Genomic DNA, 16,003 nt, shown 5'->3' with positions numbered 1-16,003 from the left:
AAACTAGTAAACATTTAGCTTTAATGGAGCTTCAAGTATCTCCTAATACATTTGCTTGTCACTCAGTTGGAAATTTTGCCAGATAGAAAATAATGTACAGAAAATGCGATCATGAATTTCATGAAATTATGATGATATTTTCCATAAATATATCCTTAGATTTTTTTTGTTTCTTAAAAAATGTTCTTGCTAAGTCAATATATTGCCTATTTTGGGTTCAAGCATAGAATCTTCTTGTCTCAGCCTTCAAGAGTACTAAGATTACAAGTGTGCTCCACTATGCACAGCTATAGATAAAATATTTAAAATGGTCAAAAGAACCAATTTCACTTGATGATTGGTCACAGAATACTGTATAGGGACATGTCATATATTAAGTTTAGAAAAACTGTGAATGATGGTTAATGTTAAGATCTTTGGTGGGCTGGGGTTTTAGCTCAGTGGTTTTGCCACCTGCTGCGCAAGCGCAAGGACCGGAGTTTAATTCCCAGAACCAAAAACAAAGAAATAAAGAGGGCTGGGGGTTTAGCTCAGTGGTTCCTGCACCTGCCTCACAAGCCACAACATGAATTTTTAGTCTCTATTTCAATATCTCATTTATATACATTTAATTAAAATACAATACTTGTATTAATCTTCAGTAATCCAAAGAAAAATTAATATTTAGTGAGCTCTCAGAAAAGCTAAAAAATAAATTTAAGACAAAGAAAATAAGGAAAAATATGTCAATCTTTGTTTTAGCAAACCAGATGTTTCTGACAGTATCAGGAGAATATAATTTAAAATTCCTATTTCAATAAAGACAAGACAGAGATACCAGTTGAATTGTACTATTAGTCTAGGGAAAAAGAGGGAGACATATTTTAGATTAATAATTTATATAATGGAAAATTTTGGTCAGGCCAATTTTATGGACATAGAGGATACATTCTGGATATATGCTTATAAGAAAACTTGCATGTGAAAACTTCTACTAAAATAAATATCTGTTTTCTTCATAATATATGCCACTAAAAACAGTTCTATGGGCACTCCCTAGAACTCAGTTGCTTTATTTTAATTTTATATTCCTTCCTTCTAAATTTTTTAGAAATATCAATTTCATTTAGGAAGGTCAGCATAAAGACATTTTGAATTTTGACCTGATTGAGGTGAATCCCAAATGAACAATCAATCTCAAATGGTATTTTATTTTTATCTTGTATTAACTCAGTGCTTCTGCTAAATTCTAATTACAAAATTTGTTATAATCCAATAAATATTTTAAAGTTTCTATTAGTATCTTACTAAAATAACATAGCATTCAATATCTACATTCACATAAACGTTTTTTCAGATAATTTGTTCCAACATAGTGAACAATTAACTGGAATCCTACCAGATGTCTTAAAATTGAATTATTAAAATGAGTGTGATTTTTCACATGCCAATGTGTGTTTATATCCTTCCTCTGATAGATAAAGGTTGGTATTAACCCTTATAATGGATTATATGAGCAAATGGGAAGGTGAAGACTCAGAGATATTGTAATTTCATTTGTTGCATAACAATCACTATTTATTGAATTACTTGGGATGTCGTATTGAATGTTTTATGGATATATACTATTCTAGTGTTTGCAAATTCTGGCATTATACTTACTTACCATTTTTATTGCCTGTCACTGTATTTCATCAAACCTAAGGTTTATCTATTATGTCTTCATTCCACTTTTTTGGGGGGTATGGGGATCAAACTCGGGTCCTTGAGCTTGCACAGCAGGTGATGAAACCACTGAGCTAAATCCCCGGCCCTCATTCCTCTTTTTTAAAAAAGTGGTATGCCGTTCATGTCTTCTCATAATTTGTCTCACGCCTTTCTCTCTACATACTATTCTCTCTCTCTCTCTTTCTCTCTCCCCTCCCCCTCCCCCTTCCTCTCCCTCTCTCTCTTTCTCTCCAAGATCTCATCAAGTAATTCAGGCTAGAATTGAACTCTGTAGCCCAGGCTAGCCTTACACTTATGGTCATCCTAATATTTCAGCCTCCTGAGTGCTAGGTTAACAGCCCTAAGCCACCATGCCTGGTTGTTACCTCCTCTTTTGATAGTTAAAAAGTCTACTTATATTTCAAAACCCAGCATTATTGTTTCCTTCAGCTTAAAACCTTCAAAATTATACTAATATAAGAATCCTTTCCTGGACTATCTTTATACCATATTTATTTAAATACCAATCATTCTTATACTTAGTTATCTACAAAAATCTGAGATACGAGTTACTCTTAAAGATAAATTTACTTTAAATTTGTGAGTTTCTGTCACATCTTTACAACAAATCAGGACTGGGAATTATTTTTATTTTACAAATCTAGTATTTAACCTGCTGAATTAGAGTGTAAAAATAATGAGCAAAAGCAAAGTTTCTGACCTCAGATATGTTGACTCAACCGAACTTCATAACGTAAATGCTTATCAATACTGCTAGATTATTGGTCTGACTATTTTATTGTTACCTGTTGGATTAAAATATGAAGTTACTTTTTTTTTTCCTTTTGAAATCTCACCTCAAAGGATTTGCTGACCAAAAGAAAAAAATTAGGCTTTATTCTAGTAATACATTCCCTCATGTACATTTAAGTAAACTTTAGTACTTGAAAATATATTCAAGAATATATACCTATATTTTGTTTACTAAACTTTTTTCCAGTGGATATTTTCTGTATGATAAGTCATCATATATTATGATAGCATTTAAATAGGCAATTCACATACAGGCTATTGAAATGTTCCAAGTTATAAAATGTTTAAGAAACTCACATAACATCTAATTCTATCTATTGGAAATCATTTAGTTATTTTAAAATAAGTTCAGTTTTAAATATTTCTACAAGAATCAATTACCATAAATATCTAATTATTAAAAGGAATTTAAAATATAATTTAAATAATACATATAGACAACTGAAGATATTTTCTTCATAATACATGTGAATTCTTTTTATCTTTCTCAATGATATCCTGTCACAAAATAGAAGCATAATTACATTTATGAATACCTCTGACAATTTAAATATGATTGAGTAAAGCAAACATGAGAATGAAAACTAGAATTAGTTAGAAATTGCATGATCATTTGTCCATTATTATGGGATCAATTCACAATAAAGTTTAAGAGTGCCTATTTTTCATGTGAATTCAATGAGATGTGAATTCTCTCGGGAGCATCAGTCTGAGTGTGGGATCTATGGAAAATAACTCTGGTGATGACATTGATTTTTTTTTTCTCCCAGCAGCAACAAGGAATCTATTAAAAAATGCTTCTTTTTGAACTTTGTTAAGCATATCGTTAAACTTTTGGTATAGTTTTTAAAACAATGCTGAAGTCCACTACCTTTCCCTGGAAATGAGATTTAAAATCAATTTGGTCTAAATTTTGAGCAACAAGAAACAGTTACACCATCCCAAATCTTTCTATTAAGTAGAAAATCAGCTTACCCATTGACGAGGTAAGCTGGTAAAAGGTAGGAATTTTATTGCTGCAAATTGGACTCTAAACACAGAGCAGCTTGAAAGCAAATATACCTAACTGGAGAACTCAGAAATCCTTCATGAAATTCATGTGTTCATGGAGGAGGTGATTCAGTAGTCAGAGACAAAAAAAGATTTAAAATTTTCATTTTACCGAAGTGGAGAGGATTCACAGAATTTCTAGTATTTTCCAATACCCTGAAAATTCAAACCTCTAAATATTTGGGTATTTTCTCTTTTCAAGAACATTACTTTGGAGACAATATAAATATAGCAGGCAAATGTGGAAGATTTTTCTGAATAGGCCAGTAACCAATTCACCTATGCAATTACAACTATGTGTGTTTTAAGTTGTTTTACATTTTATGCAATTTATGTTTCTGAAATTAAATAATTTTTGGCCATTCAGTTATTGATAACTATTGATTGCCTAAATAAAGACAGATATTTTTTCCCCTGTACAATCATAAAGTCACGAACGGAGCAAAAAAGACAGTTGATTTTTTTCAATATTCCAACCAATCACTTATCTGTTCATCAAATTAATGTCATACAATTAGATTACTCTCACACTAGATCTCATTTTAGTTATTACTCTGTTGAGTTTTCTTGTTTTTACTATAATTTTCATAATGAAATTTGCTACAGTTATTAGCCTTTCTCTGCATGTTAAAGATGGATGTGGCAAAATATAATGGCTTAGCCTGTTTCCAATTTTTTTCTTAACTGAAATAGAAGCAGGGCTGGCTACAAAAATGTAGCTAGAATTGTTAAATGCCACCCAATCCCACAGAATCCCTGAACATTTGGCAGATCATATTGGGTCACAGAGATTTAAATTAAAAGAAGCAAATTATATGCAAAAGCTAAAAGGAAAGTATATTTCCATATTTTAGTAAGGACAGAACATATGTCTTATGGAGTACTCTGGAAATGTGAAAAAGTGCTAATAATGTAGCAAGAGTAGAAAGTAAAGGAGGTAACAGTGTGAGAAACAGGTTCAATGGAGAGCTTTAACTAACTAGTGATATTCCTAATTCTTCATAATAATAATAATCCACAGAGGAAGTGAAGCATCTTGCCCTGAACCAATCTCAAAATTGCAGAATTTTTAAATAAAAATTAATGTTCATTTTTCCAGAGTAATCATGAGGCTGTATTTTTCTCTCTTTTTAGAGGAGAAATTCTCACACTAAAAATTTTTCTGGGAAGATCTATAGAAATCATATGAATGTGCTATAACCCAATTTCTTTGTTAATTTTCTTCTTTTACAGAGTCTTAATGGAAAATTTCCTTTTCATCATTCTGTTTCTTTTAGGTTAAGTAACAGTTAATCAGAATTATGCCTTTTGAATAATGGAAATGTAGCATAACTCCTTTGGTACATTTAAATAATCTTTTTTCTTATTAACTGTAATGATTTTTGTGTGGTAACTTGGGTTCTTATTTAAGCTTCTTAAGTTCAGTTCTGTGGTCATGGGCTTCACTGAAAAATAAAATTTCAGGGCAAATAGGCAAATAATGAGAGCAACCATTGATAGCATGGATTCTCTGCCTATTACATATTTAGGAAAACATACACAGGACACAATAGAAAGTATACAGCTAAGTTGTGCTATATGTCTGATAAAATGTCATTACTTCTTATGGAAAGAGTTATCTTTGAATGCTTTTCTAGGAGACTTGTCAACTATGAAAGTTTGGAGTGATATTTCCTCATTCTGAATCTTTGGTCTGTCACTTTCTTGCTAGGGGATCTTGAGCAAATTACTTGACCTTTCTGTGCCTCCTTTCCCTCTATTTATAAGTGGGGGAAATAACAGTGTCTTTCTCATAGGGTTGTTATAAAGATAGAATGAATTAGGTAAAATGATCACCATAGAATCAGGAACATATTAGGCATGATAAAAATGTTAGTTATAAATAAACTCATTTATTAAACCTGTATTTTTTCAATGAAAAACAATGTGTGTTTATGTGTGTACATATGTGTGTGTATTCATGTGTTTGTGTATGAGTAAAGTCAAGTGTACATTGCTGTTTAATGATATAATGTTTAAGTTGGAATATTTTTAGCTACTGAGGCATGTTCATAGTCTGAATCATCTTTTGGATAGAGGTACAAAGCTAAGCTATGTTATTCTGTTGTAACACAGCATAATGCAATATAGTACCTTACAATGCAATGGATTCTATGAAAGTAGTGGACAAATTATAAGTTATCTTGTGTTTGAAACAAATTTTTGACAAGTGTATATATTTAGCTTTATAACATATTGTTCTGAAATATGTATATACTGTGGAATTACTACATCAAACTAATTAACATTAAGGACTATCTTATGTACATTTTTTTTAGTTGTGTATGTGAGAGAAATGCTATGATGCATTAAGTCTAATTTTATAAGAGTACTAATACATAGTTTTATCTCTTGGATATATTACTCTGACATAACTGAAACATTGTATGTTTTGATCAACAGCTTCTCATCCTCCGTAAACGGTCCCTGATTGTTGCAGAAATCTCCGAAAGAAATACACGGAGAAACAGAATTCGGATAAAATAATAAAATTTCTTCTCGCAAGTGGAGGGAATGTCAGAAACAGGTCTAGTTAGTATCTGCGCCCCCTTGTTCAGTGTTTCCCTTTTTATATCCTTTTTAGTCATTATCTCATCCCTAGTGGTCTTTGATGCGTAAATAAAATTCCACTTCCTATTGACAAGTCACAGACACAAGGTAGGCACATATACATTCCAAATTAACCCTAGCATTGTAACTTTGTTAGGTTAATGAAGTTAGAGTCAGATAACACAGACATCTTAAACAAGGAGTTATGGGAAAAGCAAATCTTAAAAGAACACATTACTTATTTTGCTTCTACAACCACCTGAATATTCAATCTATTAAGTTATCTAAAACTTTTCCCTATCATGAAAACCACCATATTTAGGAGTTCAGCTTTTTGGAATTCACATTTAAGTGACATAAGGTACTTGTTTTGAAAGCCTGGTTTATTTCCTTTAGTAAAATGAACTCTAGGTTCACCTATGTTGCCAAAAATGACAGGATTTTCTTCTTGTTCATGTTGGATAGTGTTTCATTGTTTATATATACTCCATTTTCTTTTCCAGTTTATCTGTTGATGACTGTTTAGATTTATTCTATACCTTGAATATTATGAATAAGATGCAATAAACATGGAAATGCAAATACCCCTTCCACATATTCATTTTAGTTTCTTTGCATAGACTTCCACAAGTGGGGATGCCAAAATATCATAGTTCTCTAGATAAATAGAGTGAACAGAAACTATATGCATAATTATGCAAAAAGCTACATAGGCTTACAGGATCTGAGGTGGGATAGTTCACCATGGCCATTTGTAGGATCAGAGGCAGGCAAATCTACAGTGGCTGATTGTGCACTGGAGAGCAGCAGGATTCAGTACCTTCTTACCCAAGAAGATGGAAGCCACAGAACAAGAAAGATCAAGGATGCAGAGCCAATCGAAGGTCAAAGGCCTGGAAGCTGACTGGAGGGTTGCCAATCAAGTATGTGTTGGAAGACTGGAGAAACTGAAGACCCTAATGACTGGTATCCAAAAGTGGTTGCAAAGCCTGGAGTTCTTTCAAAATGAGAAAGTTTCCTTCTTCTTTCCTTTTTTTATTCCATTCAAGGTACAAGCCTATTTGTGCCACCCAAGTCTGGGGTAGCTCTCCCTTCAGTGTACACTGGCCTACATGTATACTATCCACAGACACACCTGGAACTGTGTTTTACTAATCTGCTAGGTGTTTTTATTCAAATCAAGTTCACATAATGAAATAAATGTGATAGGTCTTCCACTGCCTAAGCAGCCATTATGTATAGTAGCTGCGCTCTTCCTATGGTGCCTTGCCCCCTCCCCTGTGTGACGTCATGCCAAGATGGTTGCCCCCACCAAAGAACAAACCCTTCTTCCCAGTATGCCCCTGGTCCCACCTAGAGAGTAACCTAATACTCGCTCACCTCCTACCACCTAGTAACGTCATGGGCTCCTCCACTCCCCAATCACTACCTCACTCAACCCCGCCTCAGCTCCTATGAACCACACCCCTGTCTCTATAAAAGACTCTCCTTGCCCTGGCCATGTTCCTTTTGTCTCCTTTGTTCAGAGACAGCCCGGCAGATCTATTCCCCTAATAAAGGCTTGTTGTGGCCTGCTCTGGTCTTGGTCTTTGGCACTTTTACCTGACATTTCTGGTGCCATGACTCGGATGGTAGATGGTCCATTAATGGACGATCCCCCACAGGATGGGATTGATTGGCCTTTTTGGCCATCTCCATCAGACCAACCCTATCTGCCATTGCCAGGACCTGCCAGGGCTTTCTACCTTTGCCATTGCTGACACTACACATCTACACTGGTCACCAATCTCTGGGTGAGTATGCAGTTCAGCCTCCCTCTCGTTGGGTTCTCTGTCTCATTTTCTCTCCCTCTAGGGAATTCTCAGAAATCCAAGCACTTGGTCAGAAAAACCCCCACGGCCTCTGGGCCCAGGACCGTGCCCCTGAGAGACATCCCATCAGCCTGGCTCCTCTCGTTCTCTCCCTCTGGGAGACTAACTCAGAGATTGTCAAAGAAGACAAGGATGCTTCTCCCCTTTGCCCCTCTCCCAAGGGGCTGTCTCCTCCTCACCCATCCTAACATGGGAGCCCAACAATCCAAACCCCTTCCCTCAATGCTTCTGGGCTGCCTCCTGGCACAACTTAAATCCCTCGGATTGTTGGGGCCAGACTTTAAGCCAAAAAGACTTGTTTTCTATTGTAATCAGGTTTGGCCTCAGTATAAATTAGATAATGGGTTTCAATGGCCTGAAAATGGCACTTTTGATTTTAATATACTGTGCAATTTACACAACTTCTGTCAGCACAATGGCAAATGGTCAGAAATCCCCTACATACAAGCCTTTTTCTACCTACTCTCTTGACCCTCCCTCTGCCAATCCTTTTCTGCTTCTCAAGTACTCCTAGCCCAAGCTTCACAGTCCATCCTTCCCGATTCCACTCTTTCTGATTCTGACTCATTTGATCCAGCTGATCACTCACCACTAACACTTCCCCCACCTTATAACCCCCCAAATTCTTATGCCTTGTCCTGTGCTTCTTCTCCTCCACCATCTTGTACCTCTCCTTTTTCTCCTTCCACCTCACCACATGGCCCTTCTCCTCTGCCATCTTGTATCTCTCCTTTGTCTCCTTCCTCTCCCCCGCCATCTTGTGACCCTCCTCCACCATCTTGTGACCTTCCTTTACCTCCTCCTACCCCATCCCCTACACCTCACATGTCCCCACCCCACACCCATTCTCACTATCCCACCCTTCCACCATTAGCCCTGGCCACACAGATGCCCCTCCAAGAGGTAGCCAGGACTGAGGGCATTGTTACAGTACATGTTCCCTTCTCTTTCACTGACCTTTCTCAAATTGAAAAACACCTAGGCTCCTTTTTCTCTGATCCCGATGTTTATATCAAAGAATTTCGCTACCTTACTCAGTCTTATGATATGATCTCGTGAGATATTTATACAATTTTTTCAACTACTCTCTCTCCAGAGGAACACCAGAGGGTCTGGAGTGCAGCCCAGGCAGCAGCAGATGATTTTCATGCCACAGATCCAACTAAACTAGTGGGTACCCAGGCAGTGCCAGATACTCAACCTGATTGGACTTACCAGGATGGAGACCCAGGCAGAGATCTCCGAGACTACATGATTGTTTGTCTCAGAGAAGGCTTAAAGAGAATTTCACAAAAGACAGTTAATTTTGATAAAATTAGGGAAATAACTCAGGGACCCCAAGAAAATCCAGCACAGTTTCTTTCTAGGTTGGTTGATGCTCTTCAAAAATATACCAAAACTGACCCCACCTCTCAGGCAGGCACGATTGTTATTAACACCCATTTTATTTCACAGTCTGCCCCTGACATCAGGAGAAAACTAAAAAGGGTTGAGGAGGGCCCCCAGGCCACACAAACTGAGCTCCTCAATGTTGCTTTTAAGGTGTTCAATCACCGTGAGGAACAAGCAAAACAACAAAAAGTGGCCAATTACCAGATGCTGGCAGCAGCCCTACAGGGTAAACCACTGTTCTGCAAAAGGATATTTTCTCATGATGGGCCTCCTGGGGCCGGTTTTAAGTATAATCAGACTGGACACTGGGCTAGAGAATGTCCCAATCCCAAGCCACCGCCTGGCCCTTGTCCCGACTGCAAGCAGACGGGTCACTGGAGGGTTGACTGTCCCCTTCGCCAAAGAGGTAAGAGGCCATCCCCTCCTCAAACCCAGTCAGCAGGTGCGGAGACGTCTCTGTCAGAGCTCATTGGCCTGGCAACGGAGGATTGACGGTGCCCAGGGTCATCTACAGCCCCCACGGCCATCACTCTCAATGAGCCCAGGGTAACTGTCAGTGTCTCAGGTAGGCCTATTTCATTTTTACTTGATATGGGGGCTACCTATTCGGCCTTACCACAATACTCAGGCCCTACATGTCCCTCCACAGTAACTATCATGGGAGTTCAGGGAATACACTCAAGCCCACTAAGTACACCACCCCTAGCTTGTTCTCTGCTGGGCAGTACATTTTCACATAGTTTCTTGGTTATTCCTAGCTGCCCTACCCTCATCTTGGGGAGAGATATTTTAACTAAATTTAAGGCTTCACTCACCCTTCACTCAGCCAATTCAGACCCTATCAGTATTCTGCTGCTTCTGGCTGCCCCCCTGACAGATTCAACTCCCAATCTAACTTCACCCTCTCCTAGGGAGCTTTATATTGACCCCTCAGTCTGGGACACCTCCACCCCTTCTGTGGCTAAATATCACCCTCCCATTCAGATCTCTCTCAAAGATATCACTCAATTTCCAAATGTTCCCCAATACCCTTTAGCCTTAAAACATTTAAAAGGATTAAAGTCTGTAATTACCAGTCTACTCAACAAGGGACTTCTCAGACCAACTCACTCCCCCTACAACACTCCTATCCTTCCAGTTTTAAAAACAAATGGTTCCTACAGATTAGTACAAGACTTAAGAGCCATCAATTCTGCTGTACTTCCTTTACACCCTGTTGTTCCCAACCCCTACACGTTATTGTCCCATATCCCCTCCTCTTCACATTATTTCACTGTTCTATACCTCAAAGATGCCTTTTTCACCATCCTCCTACACCCCAACTCACAAAATCTTTTTGCTTTCACATGGACTGACCCTGATATGGGACACTCTCAACAACTTACTTGGACAGTTCTTCCACAAGGTTTCCGGGATAGTCCACACCTCTTTGGACAGGCCTTGGCTACTGACCTCTTAAAATTAAACCTGTCTCCCTCTAAGCTGCTCCAATATGTAGATGACTTACTTTTGTGCAGCCCCACCTTCACACTCTCTCAGCAACACACGACCTCATTACTTAATTTCTTATATAAAAAGGGGTACCGAGTCTCTAGGGACAAGGCCCAACTCTCCCAACTCACAGTACAATACCTTGGGGTTAAGCTCTCATATCAGCAACGAGAGATCACCTTGGACTGTAAACAACTTATTTGGGACCTCCCCATCCCCTCCTCCAAGGCTGAGATCCTGTCTTTCCTGGGGCTCGCAGGCTTTCTCTGCTTATGGATAGCAAACTTCAGTCTACTTGCTAAACCCCTGTATGATGCTTCCAAGAGAGAACCAAATGAACCTATAAATAATACTTCTATCAAGGGACCATTTCTCAGGCTTCAGGCTGCTATCCTCTCTGCCTCAGCACTGGCTCTCCCAGATCTTCAAAAACCATTCATTCTGTATGTCACTGAACGAACAGGATTGGCTTTGGGAGTTCTGGGACAAAACATAGGATCACACTTTGTTCCAGTTGCCTACCTGTCTAAACAGCTTGATTACACAGTCCAAGGCTGGCCTACATGTTTATGTGCTCTGGCAGCTGCTTCCCTCTTAGCCCAAGAAAGTTCCAAACTTACCTTTGGCCAACCAATGACAGTAAAGTCACCCCACCGCTTACAGGACTTACTCACTCATTATAGCCTCTCACACCTATCCCCCTCTAGGCTACAGCTCTTCCATACCACTTTTATAGAAAACCCGCCTTTCTCTCTTCAGTCCTGCCCCTCCCTTAACCCAGCTACTCTCCTTCCTGAGGCTGTTCAGACATTCTCCCACTCTTGCACAGAAACAATTGAAAACCTCCTTCCCTCCTTCCCTAATGTCTCCTCAGAGGCTATATCAGACCCAGAATTCACATGGTTTATTGATGGCAGCTCAATTTCCACCCATGTGCCTGGCCAGAAGGGGGCAGGATATGCAATAGTTTCTTTCACACAGACCATTGAGGCTAACACACTCCCACACAACACTACCTCTCAACAAGTAGAATTAATTGCACTCATCCGAGCTCTTACTTTAGCTCACAACAGGGGAGGCAATATTTATACTGACTCCAAATATGCATACCACATCCTACACTCTCATAACTCCACCTGGAGAGAAAGAGGCTTTATGACCACAAAAGGGACACTCATTATTAATGGATGTCTAATACATGCCCTTCTCCAAGCAGCCACCCTCCCAACACAAGAGGGGGTCATTCATTGTAAAGGACATCAATCATCTTCCTCTCCTATAGCTCAGGGAAACAACAGAGCAGATCAAACTGCCCGCAATATGGCACAACAATGTGTTCCCCAAAGCCAAAACCAGTTGTTAATCATTCCACCCTTAAAACCTAACTATTCTCCTCAGGAAAAGTCCAAATACATGGAAAAGGGTGCTACACTAAGAAATGATTGGCTTCTATATTGGAGATGCCATGTCTTACCTGATGATCAAATAATTCCTCTCCTCACTGACATATATAACTCACTCCATATAGGAACCCAACTCCTCCTGCACCTTCTCAGGCCTTTTCTATACCACCCATCCTTAGCGTCACACACACAGACAATAACACAGGCCTGTCCTATTTGCTCAACCACCAGTCCCCAAGGTGGCTTTCAAACACAAACAAAGACCCATCAGTCCAGGGGACAACTACCAGGGGAAGATTGGTAAATTGATTTCACACATATGCCACCTGTAAAAAAGGTTAAATATCTCCTAACCTTGGTAGATACTTTCACGGGGTGGATAGAGGCCTTTCCCTGCAGGTCGGAAGGAGCGGCTGCTGTAGTTCATGTGCTCCTAACAGAAATCATTCCTCGATTTGGCCTTCTGCATTCCATTCAATCAGACAATGGACCTGCCTTCATCTCTCAGATCACCCGACAGGTAACAGAGACACTCAATATACAGTGGAAACTACACATCCCATATTGACCTCAATCATCAGACAAGGTAGAACGGGCCAATGTGTTAATTAAAATTCAACTAACTAAACTCTCAATAAAGCTCAAACAAAATTGGATTACCCTCCTCCCTTTAGCTCTCATGTGGCTTCGCTCGACACCACGAAAACCATTAAATTTAACTCCCTTTGAGTTGATGTATGGACAACCTCTCTTGTTTTCTAACTTACCAGACCCATCACCAGCACTTGCTGATTATATCCCAACACTTAATTATGCCCGTCATCTCCTTCAAACCCTGGCTAACCAAACTCTCCCCTTTCCGGACTCGTCAGGTATTCTACATCCTCCTCCTCTTTCTCCAGGTGACCAAGTATATCTCAAGACCCTGTCCTCAAGACCCTTCCAGCCACATTGGGAGGGACCTTTCACTGTTTCATTAATAACTCCTATCACGGTAAAACTCCAGGAAAGAGTCCCCTGGTTCCATCTTTCCAGGATAAAAAAGGCTCCTCCAGATTCCCAGATGAAACAGCCTGAACAACAATCTAACACTGCCAGATACTCCTCCATTTTCACAGGACCTAGTAAACTCAGATTATTCCATACTCTCACACAGATTCCAGAGGAAAGTTAACCTCTCTCTCTCTCATTGACATCTCTAACCTTATCGGCTCAAAATCCAATTGACTTTCCTAGGTAATACGGATGTACATCCTCTTACAGCAGCAGTTTCGGGCCTTCCTTGAGTGTGCTCTGGAAAACGTCACTTGGTGCTGCTCACAGGACGACATCACTGATACAACCCTCCAGTGGGTAACAGACCTCTGGTTACAGCGAGCACTAGCTGATTTTTCATGTTTTGTGATAGAGCTCTTTTCTTTTCTCCTCATTTGCTGTTTGTACACACACCTTCATATGCCTCAAGACGTTCCCTTTTGTTAAGGGACCCATGGGGTATTGTGATTCCATATACACAGGGTCACCTACAGATATCCTCAGTCTTCTCTTATTAATTCTTTTGGGCCTTCTCTTTGGGATTGGGCTCATTGCCACTGCCCCAAGAGACTGGAAAACCATAGACAAATGTATTCTGGCAGTAATATACTACCTCATCATTACCCTCATTAGTATTATTGGTTGTCTACAGTAATTTATCAAGGGTGACTAACAGCTGTCATTAGGGCTCCCTCACAAGTTTTTTCTCATGGTAACCTATTACCTAATTATCACCCTTCCCAGTATTCTTATTTGTCTTCACAAATACACAAAAATGTTTCTTCACTCCTCTCTTCTTCCCTTTGACAAGACTCTTCACCATTCCATCATACATTATGGGGTCCACATCACAATTCTCCTAAGTGACCTCATCTCCATCTTCCTCTTTCCTCTACATGCAGTTTCCATGGCCCCACCTTTACCCGTTAACCTACACACATATACAATGACCTCCAATTGACTCCACATTTCCACACTATCTAGATAACATGCTCCAGCTAACCCACTCCCTATTAAGTCAATTCAACCCATCACTAGCCAGTAACTGTTGGCTCTGTATGTCCTTATCCACTGCTTCTTATATAGCCATCCCAGTACCTACGAAAGTCTGGGCTACAACCAATCTTACTTAACATCCTCAATATAAGATGGGAAGCCCTTTACAGTTATTTAATAAACAGTCCCTCACTGACTTTCACATCACTGATATGACAAGAAAAACACAAACAGGTCATGCAGCCCAACTCCTTCAATCTTACATGGCTAACCTGTCTCTATATGAGGGTAAGGAAAAGCCTATACTTGGATCTATAGCTGATAACATGATCTTGAGCTTTCAGGCCCCACTTTGCTTTCAGCGTAACTTGTCCATGGGCTCCATGTTGGGACATCTTCCCTCTTGGAAGTGTAATTACACATTACAATTACAGGCCTCATCAGGTCATACTAACTACAAGGTCACCCAAGATGCCCCCTTTGTTTAGCCTGTCCACTTCACTGGGGCTCCAAAAATTATGACACATGGTCTTCTCAACAAAAATTCTGGGTTTTGCAATGGTCAGCATATGCCCCGCATGACTATACATCCCTGGACTCCTTGCAACATAGCCCCCTCAGTCTCAGAATGCCCCCTTATTCCAACATTTAACCATTCTCCAGAATGGCTTCTGGTAGATACCAGGAGATTCTTCCTCCAATGGGAAAATAAGACCAACAATGCCCAACAAATCTCATGCCAAAGACCTTTTCAACCCTTAACATGTGCCGTGCTGGCAGGAACACTAGGAATATGGGAAATGGAGAATAACAAACTCACACATCTTTTGACATATACAACCAATTCTGTTTACCCAGTCAAGGGATCTTCTTCCTTTGTGGAACTTTGGCCCACCTGTGCCTGCCAATTAACTGGACAGGGACTTGCACTCTAGTTTACCTCAGCCCTAACATTGATATAGCGCCGAACAATCAAACTTTATCAGTGCCAACAAAAACATGAGTCAGACATAAATGAGCTGTCCAATTAATACCCTTACTTGTAGGACTAGGCATCACTGCTGTTTTAGGGACAGGAGTAGGGGGCCTAGCTACCTCACTAACTCAATTCCAAACTCTCTCTAAAGAGCTAAGTGACAGCCTAAAAGAAATAGCTAGATCAATCACAACTTTACAAAAACAAATAGATTCCTTAGTGGCTGTCACTCTCCAAAATAAGAGGGGGCTAGATCTCCTTACAGCAGAGAAGGGCGGTATATGTCTTTTCCTAGGAGAGGAATGTTGTTTTTATACAAATCAATCGGGTATAGTACGAGATGCAGCAAAAAGGCTCACTAAAAGGGCCTCAAACATTGATCAACGCATGAACAATTGGGTAAATGAAAATCTCTTTTCCCTAAATAGTTGGCTGCCCTGGCTCCTTCCTCTGATAGGACCATTGGTCACCATCGGCCTTATCTTACTCTTCGGACCCTGTCTGGTTCGCTGTTTTCAAAATTTCTTGCAGGAATGAATGAGGGCATTCACCAACCAGACAGTCATGGAATTCATCATGGCAGGGTACCAGCCAGTACGACAAATAGAAGAGGTCCCCACTTGCCATAGGCCTCATCAGATCCAGGTCTAGCCCCAATCTTCACCCCTGCTCAGCAGGAAGCAGCTCCAGAAGAAGAGACC

The 16,003-nt window shown here is 39.6% G+C and overlaps 1 pseudogene across 1 annotated transcript in view; it reads right to left on the bottom strand.

The window, feature by feature from the left end:
* The window catches only part of LOC101725674 (protein PBDC1 pseudogene), a 195,590-nt pseudogene that overhangs the window by 170,651 nt on the left and 8,936 nt on the right, over nt 1-16,003 (bottom strand). The window lies entirely within an intron of this gene.

The sequence above is a fragment of the Heterocephalus glaber genome, unplaced genomic scaffold, assembly GCF_053883595.1.
Source record: "Heterocephalus glaber isolate CG9 unplaced genomic scaffold, H.glaber_assembly_v1.0 deba00001429, whole genome shotgun sequence".
Lineage (NCBI taxonomy): Eukaryota > Metazoa > Chordata > Mammalia > Rodentia > Bathyergidae > Heterocephalus > Heterocephalus glaber.
This window is presented reverse-complemented; position numbering and strand designations above follow the sequence as displayed.